Below are 14,662 nucleotides of genomic sequence, written 5' to 3' on the forward strand. Positions count from 1 at the left end.
CCTGCGACAGAAATCCACGAACAGGGAATGACTAACAGCTCAGTGCTGCAAAGTGTGAAGTCTGAGTGTGAAGTGCTAAGGGTCTAGGTTGGGGAGGGCCTCAATCTCCGACCTTGTCTTGACCGCTGAAAGTCATGGAAGGCTTTAAACAGGACAGTGTCTCCAGCCATCAGGCTTGGCTTCCTGAGGGGATTCAATATTAATGGATGGATGAATCAAAGCACGAGTAGCATTTTAGCAAATCAGTGGAGGGGGGAGCAGTGGGGTTGGGCCTCCGGTGGCTGTTGGCTTCAGGCCAAGTCTAAAGACTCATTCTAAACAAACAAATACATGCATATGTAAGGTATGCGTGCATGCCAAGTCCTTTCCCACTCGCTGTGGCTGTAGGCCACCAAGCTCCTCAGTCCATGGGATTTCCCAGGCAAGAACACTGGAGTGGGTTGCTCTTTCCTTCTCCAGGGGATCTTCCTGACCCAGGGACTGAACCTGCATCTCCTGCATTGGCAGGCAGATTCTTAACCACTGTGCCACCTGGGAAGCCCCATACTTATGTATATGTGTGTGTATATATATATGTATGTATATTGCAAAGGCAATGCATACTCTTAAAAAATAGACGAGTACAGAAAGCCGTGTAGTGAAAAGGTAAAAATTCTCCTTCATTTATACATTTTCTAACCCTGATTCTCAGAGGTAACTGCTGCTCAGAGTTTTCTTGGGTTTCTTTCTAGACAGGTGCAGGCAGACCCACCTTCCCAGGAAAACCCAGTATGGTGCTAAGACACTAGACTCCACAGCCAGCCTGTCTGGGTTCCCAAGATAACTCTCATCCCTTAGCTCTAAGAGCTTACCCTAGTTATGCAACCTGCATGGGCACTTCCGTTTCCTCCTTGTAAAATGGACCCTTTCCCCAGAGAGTTGTGAGGATGAATGGAGTTCATAAATGGAAAGCCCTATACTCAGAGTGCCTGGCATATAGTGTTTGTTATTAATTTAATTATTTTTGGCTCCTCTGGGTCTTCGCTTCTGTACGTGGGTTCTCTCTAGTTGCATGGGCCTCTCATGGAGGCGGCTTCTCTTGTTGTGGAGCCTCTCTGGGCGTGCGGGCTTCAGTAGCTATGGCATGTGGGCTCTAGCACCTGGGTTCACGGGCTAGGTTTCCCTGTGGCATGTGAAAGCTTCCCAGACCAGGGATCAAACCTGTGTCCCCTGCATTGGCAGATGGATTCTTAACCCCTGAACCCCCAGGGAAATCCTTGTTTGTTATTTTTTTTAATAGAGAACCTTTAAAAAGATGATATAGAAGGATATTATCACACTGCTTTCCAGTATGCTTCTTCTCACTGACTAAAGAATCTTGTACATCTTTTCCACATAAGTGAATGTAAACCCACCTCCTTGCTTTGAGAGTTGCGTGGCACTGCGTGGTATGGATATATACTGTAATTTATGTAACAGGCTCACGTTTATTTAATGGTTGTTTCCAGTTTTCTGCTCTTACACATGATGCTACAATGGCTTTCTTTGTGTTTGCTCCAGTATTTCTGGAAGGCATGTTCTTACAAGTCACATTTCTGGTATAAGGGAGAGCCTTGTTATAGATAAACGGCTTTCTTCCTTCTCAGTGAAGGCAGCTGCCAGCTTCTCTCACCCTGAAGCACATCCCGAGGATGGGATCTGAAATCTTCAGAGCTGCTCCGGGCAGGGTCCCTGTCCTGGATGGAAGGTCTGAAGGGGCCGGTGGGAAGAGGTGCGGAGGAGTCAGAACAGGCTGTAAGCAGCTCCTCTGGGAGGCAGGGCTTCTGTCCTCTTTCCCCCCTTTTCCTGTGCTCATCTTCTCCCTGAGATTCAGAGTCAGAGGAGCTTTAGGGCGGATGTTGGCCCTACTCTGGCCTCATGTTGGGTAGAGTCAGACTGTGCAGGACCCAGCCCTCCGGCAGCTCCCTTGCTCTCTGCATATGTGGCTCTGTGAGAGCGTGGCTGAAGCGCTGGCCCTGGGTGGAGCCCTCTGGTTGGCTGTAACACAGGAGTGCACAGATTTTCACAGAATCACTGGTGTCTAGAGGAGCGTCCAACACCTGCTACTCCAGTAGGGGTAGATCTGCCAGTGCAGGTGGAGGACCACCTCCCTCAGCCCCCAGCCCTCCAGGCCCGCGAAGGACAGGCCCCAGACCTACCCCTCTGCCATCAGGAGCATCATCCAGCCCTGGGAAGCAGAAGAGCCGTGTGAGGAAAACCCAAGAGCTCTGGCCTTGAGGGCCCCGTGTGACCAGGAGCCCTCTGTCTGAGCTGATCCTGCAGGCGGGCATCTCCTACTCTGGAAGAATCCCAATAACTGAGGCAAGGACCAGAAGGGCAAGCTGGGCAGTGGGCAAGAAGAGCCTGAGGAACATCCCAGAACTAGCCTTCATCAGTGACTTGGAGCTGTGGTGAATGAGAAGCAACCGTTGGAGCATGTGTGTGTGTGTGTGTGTGTGTGTGTGCGTGCGCGCGTGCGCACGCGCACGCTCAATTGCTCAGTGTCTGACTCTTTTCGACCCCAGGGACTATAGCCCACCAGGCTCCGCTGTCCATGGGATTCTCCAGGCAAGAATACTGGAGTGGGTTGTCATTTCCTCCTCCAGGGGATCTTCCTGACCCAGGGATTGAACCCAGGTCTCCTGCATTGGCAGGTGGATTCATTACCACTGATTCACCAGGGAAGCCCAACTGCAGGAGCAGGCATGTCTAATTTTACATTTTTCTTTTTACAGGAAATCGTGAGCAGGGCTGACAGCCATCATCTCCTTCTGGCTGAGAAGCCCCTGGACTTTCAGAAAATTTGGCCAGGCTGTCAGGAAGGAGATTCTAGATTTCCACATGAGAACATATGTGTGAAAAACAAGAAAGATGCTGATATTTGCACCTTGATGCTTCTCATTCACCACAACTCCAAGTCACTGATGAAGGTTAGATGGTTAGATGATGGTGGGCTTCCCTGGTGGCTTAGACGGTAAAGAATCCACCTGCAATGTGGGAGATCTGGGTTCGATCCCTGGGTTGGGAAGATCCCCTGGAGAAGGGAAAGGCTACCCACTCTAGTATTCCTGCCTGGAGAATTGCATGGACAGAGAAGCCTGGCAGGGTACAGTCCATGGGGTCACAAAAAGTCGGACAAGATGGAATGACTTTCACTTTCCCTAGCATCACTGACTCAGTGGACATGAATTTGAGCAAACTGTGGGAGACAGTGAAGGATAGGGAAGCCTGGCATGCTGCAGTCCATGGGGTCGCAAAGAGTTGGACACAACTTAGTGACTGAACAACAACAATGTCTACAATTTGCATGTTGAGTTAAGGGAGTAAACTTTCCCAAATTGTTCTTACAAAAAATTTGATTAATTTATACTCCCACCCACAGTATATGGAAGTGCCTGTTTTCCCTCATCTTTGACAATAATGAGTATTATTAAACTTTAAATATTTTACCAAACTGATAGGGATATTAAGTGGTATCACAATGTTGATATAACTTGTATTTTCTTAATTATGAGTGTAACTGAGCATAGTAAAGTCTACTTATTGGACAATGGCACTTCTATTGGGTCTTGTGTTTTCTTATTGATTTATAAAACTCACTTTATAGTAAGGAAATTGATCCTTCTTTGAGCAAATGAATGGACAGTTCAGTTCAATTCAGTCGCTCAGTTGTGTTCGACTCTTTGTGAACCCATGAACTGCAGCACGCCAGGCTTCCCTGTCCATCACCAACTCCCGGAGTCCACCCAAACTCGTGTCCATTGAGTCGGAGATGCCATCCAACCATCTCATCCTCTGTCGTCCCCTTCTCCTCCTGCCTTCAGTCGTTCCCAGCATCAGGGTCTTTTCAAATGAGTCAGCTCTTCGCATCAAGTGGCCAAATTATTGGAATTTCAGCTTCAACATCAGTCCTTCCAATGAATACCCAGGACTGATCTCCTTTAGGATGGACTGGTTGGAAATCCTTGTAGTCCAAGGGACTCCAACACTACAGTTTAAAAGCACCAATTCTGCACTCAGCTTTCTTTAAAGTCCAACTCTCACATCCATACATGACCATTGGAAAAACCATGGCCTTGACTAGATGGACCTTTGTTGGCAAAGTAACTTCTCTGCTTTTTCATATGCTATCTAGGTTGGTCATAGCTTTCCTTCCAAGGAGCAAGTGTCTTTTAATTTCATGGCTGCAATCACCATCCGCAGTGATTTTGGAGCCCAGAAAAATAAAGTCTGGCACTCTTTCCACTGTTTCCCCATCTATTTCCCATGAAGTGATGGGACCGGATGCCATGATCTTTGTTTTCTGAATGTTGAGCTTTAAGCCAATTTTTTCACTCTCCTCTTTCACTTTCATCAAGAGGCTCTTTAGTTCTTCTTCACTTTCTGCCATAAAGGTGGTGTCATCTGCATATCTGAGGTTATTGATATTTCTCCTGGCAGTCTTGATCCCAGCTTGTGCTTCTTCCAGCCCAGCGTTTCTCATGATGTACTCTGCATATAAGTTAAATAAACAGGGTGACAATATACAGCCTTGACATACTCCTTTTCCTATTTGGAACCAGTCTGTTGTTAATATTCTGTTTTTGTGTTCTTTTAACTTTGTTTTCTTGTGCAGAAGTATAAACATTTTATGTAGTCAAATTTATTGCTCTCTTTTTTAGGGCTTCCACTCCAAGATCATAGAATGATTAACCATTCTTTTCTGTTACTGCTATCGTTTTATGTCTTTGATTTTTTACATTTTAAAAAATTTCTGGAATTTATTTTAAAGTAAGAACTGAGACAGGAATCCAGTTGTTTGCTTTTCTAATAGACCGGCTTGTTATCCCAGTGCTATTTATTGGCTAATCCTTCTTTTCCTTGCTGATTTGAAATGGCTCCTCTTTCATATATCACTGTTCCTCACTCTCTGTACTTAGGAAATCTGGATTTTGCCCCCAGCGCTGTCACTGGTTTCTATGTGATCGTTGCCAAGCCCCATCCTAAGGGCTTTACTTCCATGTAAAATGAAGGGTTGGGAGAGATGATATCTAAATCCCCATCTAACCCTAACACTACTGTGAGTTGATCCTGATATCATGTCTTCCTCCCTCTTGGGTCTTTTTCTGTTTGTTGTGGGGACAGGATCACCTGGCACTCAGTGGCTCGGGTCTGCTGCCAAGGCTGTGCCTGCCTTACTTTAATTGTAACCTTTTTCCTCATGAAATAATTATGTTTGAAACTTTAAGCCCTTTCTTATACACACCCTTGTGTGGCCTGTCATGGTGAGGCAGGAGATAAGAGGGGATTAATAAGTACTTCTAACCTGGGTCTTCGGGACCTTTGAGGGGACATAGAGTTATGAAGACTGTGGTGGGAAGATGTTATTTAAACACTAGAAAAGCTTTCTGAAAATTGGCGCCCACGGACTTTTTGAACATGGACCTTCCTTGCTTTGGGTAAAAGTCTGCCTACCCAGTGAGCACACAGTAGTTGATGCTGGTTGCGGGGAAGTGAACACATATTTACTGAGTTCTATGTGGTCTTCATGCAGTAATTGATCTCGTTCTTCCCTAGTCTGGCCAGCTGCACAGTTATCTCATTCTGAAGATGTGGAAGCGAAGAAGTGCCTTGCCCCAGGTCACCCACACAGGTCAGTAAGATTCAAACAGGAGGATTTCAACTCAGGTCCACACAGAAAGCTTTTGTCCAGTACTTCCTACTCTATACTTCTCCAGGGGAAGGTCTGATTGGTAGCTAAGCATGTTCTCAATTAGTTAAGAAGAGGGGGTAATGCACTATATGTGAAATAGATGAACAACATGGATTTACTGTATAGTACAGGGAACTATATTCAGTATGTTGTAAAAATCTATAACAGAAGTCAAGTGGGCCTTAGAAAGCATCACTACGAACAAAGCTAGTGGAGGTGATGGAATTCCAGTTGAGCTATTTCAAATCCTGAAAGATGATGCTGTGAAAGTGCTGCACTCAATATGCCAGCAAATTTGGAAAACTCAGCAGTGGCCACAGGACTGGAAAAGGTCAGTTTTCATTCCAATCCCAAAGAAAGGCAATGCCAAAGAATGCTCAAACTATCACACAATTGCACTCATCTCACATGCTAGTAAAGTAATGCTCAAAATTCTCCAAGCCAGGCTTCAGCAATATGTGAACTGTGAACTTCCTGATGTTCAAGCTGGTTTTAGAAAAGGCAGAGGAACCAGAGATCAAATTGCCAACATCTGCTGGATCGTGGAAAAAGGAAGAGAGTTCCAGAAAAACATCTATTTCTGCTTTATTGACTATGCCAAAGCCTTTGACTGTGTGGATCACAATAAACTGTGGAAAATTCTTCAAGAGGTGGGAATACCAGACCACCTGACCTGCCTCTTGAGAAACCTGTATGCAGGTCAGGAAACAACAGTTAGAATCGGACATGGAACAACAGACTGGTTCCAAATAGGAAAAGCAGTACGTCAAGGCTGTATATTGTCACCCTGCTTATTTAATTTCTATGCAGAGTACATCATGAGAAATGCTGGGCTGGAAGAAGCACAAGCTAGAATCAAGATTGCCAGGAGAAATATCAATAACCTCAGATATGCAGATGACACCACCCGTATGGCAGAAAGTGAAGAGGAACTAAAAAGCTTCTTGATGAAAGTGAAAGAGGAGAGTGAAAAAGTTGGCTTAAAGCTCAACATTCAGAAAACAAAGATCATAGCATCCGGTCCTATCACTTCATGGGAAATAGATGGAGAAACAGTGGAAACAGTGTCAGACTTTATTTTTTCGGGCTCCAAAGTCACTGCAGATGGTGATTGCAGCCATGAAATTAAGACAGTCCTTGGAAGGAAAGTTATGACCAACCTAGATAGCATATTCAAAAGCAGAGAAGTTACTTTGCCAACAAAGGTCCGTCTAGTCAAGGCTATGATTTTTCCAGTGGTCATGTATGGATGTGAAATTTGGACTGTGAAGAAAGCTGAGCTCCGAAGAATTGATTCTTTTGAACTGTGTGTTGGAGAAGACTCTTGAGAGTCCCTTGGACTGCAAGGAGATCCAACCAGTCCATTCTAAAGCAGATCAGTCCTGGGTGTTCTTTTGGAGGACTGATGCTAAAGCTGAAACTCCAGTACTTTGGCCACCTCATGTGAAGAGTTGACTCACTGGAAAAGACTCTGATGCTGGGAGGGATTGGGGGCAGGAGGAGAAGGGGACGACAGAGGATGAGATGGCTGGATGGCATCACCGACTCAATGGATGTGAGTTTGAGTGAACTCCGGGAGTTGGTAATGGACAGGGAGGCCTGGCATGCTGCGATTCATGGGGTTGCAAAGAGTCAGACACGACTGAGTAACTGAACTGAACTGAACAGGGAACTATATTCAGTATGTTGTAAAAACCTATAATGGAAAAGAAGCTCTACACCTGATACTAAGACAATATTATGAATCAACTATGGTTAAATAATTTAAAAAAAGACATGAAGACCATGGAGTCCTAGCCACCACGCCAAACTAAACCCAAACCTGGGGTAATATTTCGTGGGGACATGGGTAACCGTATTTTAAAGCTTTTGGGTGTTTCTAATTTGTCACCAAGTTGAGAAATATCAGATTAAGTAATGTGACCAAGTCTCTCTAGTGCTCAGCTGGTGAATTCTGGAGTCATATCTGAACCCAGGTTTCTTCAGCCCCACAGGACTTCCTTCTAGTGATTCCACTTCACTGGAAATTCTGAGTTTTAACTGGAGTTAAAGAATGTGAAGTAGGACTGAATACATTCTACTGGAAGGCAAAACATGAAAAAAATACCAAAATAGCATTGATTTTTGATGAATTTTCATAAGCCAGTTTTAGATGGGTAAACCATTTAGAGATGTATAAATTAAAAAAAATGTTTTATCAAACACAAGTGGATTTATAAATAACAGAAACTACAGAAAAACACAAAGTTTGGTTGTTCCCCACGTGTTTATAAAACACAGTCACTGCTTCTTTTGCCTAAAATATGCAACACATCTTTTGCCCATCAACACAACCCATGAAGATAGCATTAAATTCTCAGAAGACAACAGGAAAACAACAGAGACAACGGGACAACAATAGAGAAGAATGTCTAAAATTGACGGAAAACTATCTCACTGGGGTCACCAATTAGATACTTGACCATTTTTCCTATAAAATAATGTTGAATCTGTATTTATATCAAGCTTAGTTTATAGAGACATTAAACCTACCAATTATATCAATGGTGAGAAATTCAATGAAAGAAAGCTTTTAAAACTGAAAAAAAGAAGACGGGTAATGGATCTATTTACCTCCATTCCCTAAAAGCTATGAAAACCGTCCCTGGTGGAACCCCTGCGCTCCAAGACCTTGAGAATGGTTTTGACCCTGGGATTGAAAGTGGTTGTAGTGGCACAGAACTACCACTAGGTGGCACTGTGAGCTCAGCAATGGAGTCAGCTTTCTGGCATCATCCACCAAGAGCCCGCAGGCACCTCCTCCGGGAACTGAATCAACACCTCACAGCGCAAGGGATTTCCTGTTAGGTTTATTCTGAACTACCGGGTGGGGCACAGCAGTGTGGCTCTCTTTTGAGAGTTAGCACTAGGCGATCCCTCTCCCTTTCATAACCTGGAACTCGTACAGGGTCTTTATCTTCGGCAGTAAGGATGGGGCTCCTGCGCTGCTGAGTGGAAGCGCCCCCAGTTGTAACAGGTGATAGATTTCAGGTCGGGTGGAGATCTTCCTCCCAGCTGCTTTTGTTGTGGTGCTGCTGCTGCTAAGTCGCTTCAGTCGTGTCCGACTCTGTGCGACCCCATAGACGGCAGTCCACAGGCTCCCCCGTCCCTGGGATTCTCCAGGCAAGAACACTGGAGTGGGTTGCCATTTGCTTCTCCAATGCATGAAAGTGAAAAGTGAAAGTGAAGTCGCTTAGTCCTGTCGGACTATTCGCTTAGTCCTAGTCAGACTTGGACTGCAGCATACCAAGCTCCTCCGTCCATGGGATTTTCCAGGCAAGAGTACTGGAGTGGGGTGCCATTGCTGTGTTGCAGGCAGGAGCATTTACTAACTGTGGATTCCAAAGTCCTGCTGCAGAGGTGAGAAGTAAAGGATAAACCAGGAGATCCTGCTGTGCTAGGGCAGAGGCTGCAGGCAGGAAGCAGCCCTTATTTATTGAATGGCTACTCTGTGCCCGGCCTGGAGAGGGGAGATTTCCCCCGTGGAGTGGGGAGATTTCTGCATGTATCTTAGTCTTCACAATAATCTTGAATTTTAGCTACTATTATTTTCCCCACTTTACAGATAAACTAAGCCTTGGAGAGATGAAGTCACTTTCCCAAAGTCTGCTTTGCAGCCAGGATTCTGTCCCAGGACATGCTCCAAGGACCAGATCCCCAAAACCTGGAAAGAAGGGGTACAGTCAGGAGCTTTAAAAGCTGTCATTTAATAGTGCAGCCAGCACCTAACTCTCTTTTTTGAAACTTTTGCTCTTGTAAATGTTTAAGAGGTGGTGGTGGTGGTGGTGGTGGTGGTTTAGGCGCTAAGTCATGTCCGACTCTTGTGGTGTCATGGACCGTAGCCCACCAGGCTCCTCTGTTCATGGAATTCTCCAGGCAAGACTACTGGAGTGGTTTGCTGTGCCCTCCTCCAGGGGATCTTCTGGACCCAGGGATTGACCCATGTCTCCTGGATTGTAGGTGGTCTCTTGCTCTGCAGGCAGGCTCTACCGGCTGAGCCACCAGGGAAGTCCAAATGTTCAAGAGACTATTTGTTTTAAAAAAAGGGAGAATGCAGGGACTTCCCAGGTTGTCTAGTGGTTAAGAACCCACCTTCCAATGTCGGGGACATGGGTTCAATCCCCGCTTGAGGAGCTAAGACTCCACATGCAGTGAGGCAACTAATCCTGTGTGCTGCAACTAAGACCTCATGCAGCTGAATAAATAAATATTTATTAAAAATCTCCCTCCCCCCCAAAAGAGGGGAGGTGTGCAGTATTATCACCAAATTATAGGTGAGGAAACAGAGACTCGGAGGAGCTACACTCCTGCTCCTGGTTCCAGCCAACAGTAAGTGGCATGGCTAGGAGTCAAAGAAATATCTATGCAACTCAGAGCATCTGTTCCAAAAAGGCAAATATAACTGGAGTATAAGAATGCATCCACTCTTTCATTCACTCAGCAAACACTGACCAGGCAGCATCTAAGCATCAGTCATGGTAACACCTGCTTTCACTTCAGATTAGTCCTATTAAACATTCTTTAGTCCTCCAGGTTCATCCTTGTGTCATCCATCCTGGTATTGTCCTGTCATCTCTGGCAGTCAGCAGAGACTGACTGAATGGAATGGAATGGAATGGAGTGGGACTGAATTTGATTAAATGCAGCTGGAGTACCTGAAGTAGTCTATGTCTTTGGACTTTCCAAGTCTCGTGAAACCAAATGATCAAAACTATTCAATGTGATTTAATATGGCTAACACTTGTTGAGTAACTGGCATTTTATTCCTTTACTATTTAGCTAATTTTGGCCAAGCCACTCAGCCTGTTGCTAAAATTAGATTGTGGCTGAAATTTAAAGCAATGCTAAAATCTAAAGCAGGGCAGGAGCCTATGAAGTTCGTACTGGAGGTGGAAGAGGGGAAGCTGAAACTCTACGCTATAGAAAGTGAAGTCGCTCAGTTGTGTCCGACTCTTTGCGACCCCATGGACTGTAGCCTACCAGGCTCCTCAGTCCATGGGATTTTCCAGGCAAGAGTACTGGAGTGGGTTGCCATTGCCTTCTCCAGGGGATCTTCCCCACCCAGGGATAGAACCCAGGTCTCCCGCATTGTCGGCAGATGCTTTACCGTCTGAGCTACCAGGGAAGCCCCATGCTATGGAAAGGTAGCATTATATTTAGAACTGACTTGTGTTTGAAACTTGGTTATTCTGTTAATGGGCAGGTGGTACACCTTTCTGAATATCAATCTCCCCCTCTGTAGGATGGAATCTTCATCTCACTGGATCATCACCACCAGCCTCAGCTCCTTGAGGACACAGTCTGAGTGGTGTGTGCTGTATTTTCTAGTCCCTGGCAGAGGGCCTAGCCCCTGGTCAGTTCTCAATAAATATTGAAAGAAGGAAGACTGTTCTTCGAAGTAGGTAAGGCAAATTCAATTATTCCAGTTTTATAGATGGGGAAACAGAGCCAGGGGGTTTGTTGAATGAGAGAATTAAGTTGCGGTTTGTTCGAGGTCTTTCATCTTAAAGTCAGTTTTCTAAGCTGTGGCTTTGTCATGCTCTGGGTCTGAGTTTCCTGTCTGTGAAAATGACCGCCTGAGGGATATCTTTGGTTCTTTGTGAAGAACCCCTATTTTTCTATGAGTTTAGGGCAGTCACCCCAGATGCTGGAGGAGGATATGATCCAAGACCATGAAGAAGGATCAGGGTTAGGATAGATATTTGGAAAGTTGCATTCATTCATTCATTCATGCAGCCATTATTCTTTGAGCACCTGTTCTGTGCCAGACGCTGTGTTATATTTTCAGGATTAAGGTAAATACAAAGATGGAACACAGTCCCTGCCCCCACCGAGCTTACAGCTGAATGGAGAGTGAAGCAAGCAACAGTTACAGGCAGGCAGCCGGGGCCAGGACAGGGGAGGCAGAGGGTGTGTGGGAGGAAGAGAGAGAGGAAGGAAGGGCTCAGAGGAGGCTTCCTAGGAGACGCATTATATGGCAAGGGGAGAGCTTGTGTGAGTGGAAGCCAGCCCGGAGAAGAGTCAGATCAAAACGTCTATGTTATTGTGAGATGGGCCAGGTAGCTCCTCTCCTGTGCTCTGTTCTTCTCTCAGTCGAAGGAGAAAGAGGGACAAGTAGTCTCAGAGGGAGCCTGGAAACGTGGGCTTTCTTTGCTAGGGAAGGACGTTGCCATGTATTTATTTAGCCATGTTATCTCATGTTGACATTCATGTTCATGCTCTTGCATGCGTGCTCAGTCGTGTCTGACTCTTTGTGACCCCCATGGACTGTAGCCCGCCAGGCTCCTCTGTCCATGGGATCTTCCAGGCAAGAATACTGGAGTGGGTTGCCATTTCCTTCTCCAGGGAATCTTCCTGACCCAGGGATTGAAACCACATCTACCTGTGTCTCCTGAATTGCAGGTGGATTCTTTACCACTGAGCCACCAGGGAAGCCCCGACATTCATGTTGACACAGATCTATGATGATTCCTGTTTGCAGGGAGGAGTGGCTTTTGTAGTTTGGTTTGGGTTCCCCAGAATCAGACCTTGAATTAAGGATCTGTGTGCAACTAGATTGGGCTTCTTTGGTAGCTCAGCTGATAAAGAATCTGCCTGCAATGCCGGAGACCCTGGTTTGATTCCTGGGTCAGGAAGGTCCCCTGGAAGAGGGATAGGCTACCCACTCCAGTATTCTTGGGCTTCTCTTGTGGCTCAGATTGTAGGAATCCACCTTTAAAGTAGGAGATCTGGGTTCGATCCTGGGGTTGGGAAGATCCCCTGGAGGAGGTCATGGCAACCCACTGCAGTATTCTTGCCTGGAGAATCCCCATGGACTGAGGAGCCTGGAGGGCAAAATGTGGGACATGACTGAGTGACTAAACACAGCCCAGCACAGCATGCAACTCGTTTATTGGAAGGTGCGAGTAACTGGAAGGTGAGAGGGGACGTGCTGGGGGAAGAGACTTTAAAGGGTGAGTTATTAAGCCTGCTATTGTAGTGACAATTGCTGCTTAATTCCATGAAGAAACTCTGGAAAAAATGTTCTAGAGCACACGTCTCAGAATTCTCCCAGTCAATGGGAGAAGGAGCTGTGATATCTATTGGTTAAGGACTGTCTGCACTCTCCTCTCTGGGCTGTGCACATCTTCAATGCCAGACATGTCCAGCCTGTGCCCTGGGCAGACAGAACAGGTCCTGTTAGCCTGAGCTCGCTGTCTGAGATGAGGAGGTGCTGACCTGGATGCAGTGGTGAGGGGACAGAGAACGTGGCCCTGGACACTTATCTGGAGGGTTCCCGGAATCTGCTAAATTCCAGAGAAATTCATCTGTGAATTCCCCACCTTTCATTGAGTTTGGGCTTCACAAACCAGACATGCCTATAATGCCAACCCCTGGTCCTATCTAGAGGCATGACTCTCTAGTAACAGGGAGAGTCTGGGCCATAGGACTCTTCTCTCTCCATCTAGAATGACCATAGAACCTAAGTCGTACCTCTCTGGTTATATGTGTGGACCTCCTACCTTGGCCAGATACTGTGAAAATGTGAGCTATGACTCCTGTCCTCCAGGAGCTGATAGATTGGGTTCGAGTTCATGACCCATGCATAAGAAGTAGTTCATCACGTCAGACTGAGGACTGAATCTTCCAAAATGGTGACGCAGTACCAACAAGAATTTTCCTAAAGGGAAGAATCAATGTGGGCTTAGTGGGTGGGGTTGAGGGAAGGAGATGGGCTTGTGCTGGACTTGGAAGGATAAAATAGGGTTCAGAGAAGTGGAGGGGGGACAGAAGACATCCTGGTGTAGAAGTCACTGCAGGAGGAGATGAGAACGAGGACAGTGAGCTCAGAGGTTGGTGAACGCTCTGAAGGAGGAGGTCCACGGTGGAGGGGAGTGACAGAGCGAAGAGGTGTGTGGATGGAGCTTATGAAGGGCTTCCCCATGCAGCTCCCACTCTGGAAGCAGGTGGTTTCCAAAGCATTTCCCATGAGATGTCCCACCTCCCCTCAAAGACCACTGCTGAGGAGGAGGAGGATGGAGGGACTGTGGGGGAAGGTCCCAGCCTCCCCGGCCACATTAACCACTGCTACTTTATTTCCTTTGCATTTGGGGTTTCCAAATGAAAATTCACTTACTAAAGATTTCTATGGGTTAAAAAAAAGACCCAATATCATGGTAGTCGTGGTGGGGGAGTCATTAAAGCTTTAAGCCGGTGCATGAGTTGCTTGATTGAGTTCATCAGTCACTGTTGGGCGCTGGCAGCACTGTAATGCTGGGCAGAGGGCCACGAGCAGAGAAGCGAGGCGCTGACGTAAGGAATGGTGCTCGATGGCTGTGTGTTGGGCAAGTTGTGGGCAAAGACCCCTGCCAGCCTGGAGACAGGTGAGTAGCAGGCTTCAGTCATCCAGATGCCAAGTAATAACATCTCAAACAACCACTGTTGAGCAGTAATTTTAACTCTTTCTTCTGCACCCCCTGGACTTCTGTATTAATTTACCTTGTTCTACAGTTCCTTTTCCTAGCCACGCATGCCTGCATTCTAAGTCGCTTCAGTCATGACCGACTCTTTGTGACCCTATGGACTATAGCCTGCCAGGCTCCTCTGCCTGTGGGATTCTCTAGGCAAGAATACTGGAGTAGATTGCCATGCACTCCCTCCGGGGAATCTTCCTGACCCAGGGATTGAACCTGGGTCTCTTACATCTCCTGCATTGGCAGGTGGGTTCTTTCCCACCTGGGAAGCCTTTTCCTAGCTATACACTAAGCTAAAGATTTCTTTTGGTCTTTGGAAGTGCCTATAACACTGTAGGTTAGGGGGTCCAGCCAGGCACCTCTGTGTCTACAGGAGCAGTGAATAAGTACAGTGGCCAAGAGTGAAGGAATAGAGATTTGAGAGTCATGATCACCTGCAGGGCTCTTGCGGCTCTTGTCT

General features: G+C 46.3%; 1 long non-coding RNA gene across 1 annotated transcript; it reads left to right on the forward strand.

The window, feature by feature from the left end:
* Nucleotides 1–2,760: 2,760 nt before the first annotated feature.
* On the forward strand, nt 2,761–11,145 carry LOC112584987. Its single transcript, XR_003109280.3, has 3 exons — nt 2,761–2,948; nt 5,575–5,650; nt 10,992–11,145. It is a non-coding gene; the product is annotated as an uncharacterized LOC112584987 (long non-coding RNA).
* The last annotated feature ends 3,517 nt before the right edge of the window (nt 11,146–14,662 follow it).

This window comes from Bubalus bubalis, chromosome 5 (assembly GCF_019923935.1).
Source record: "Bubalus bubalis isolate 160015118507 breed Murrah chromosome 5, NDDB_SH_1, whole genome shotgun sequence".
In the NCBI taxonomy this organism is placed as follows: Eukaryota; Metazoa; Chordata; class Mammalia; order Artiodactyla; family Bovidae; genus Bubalus; species Bubalus bubalis.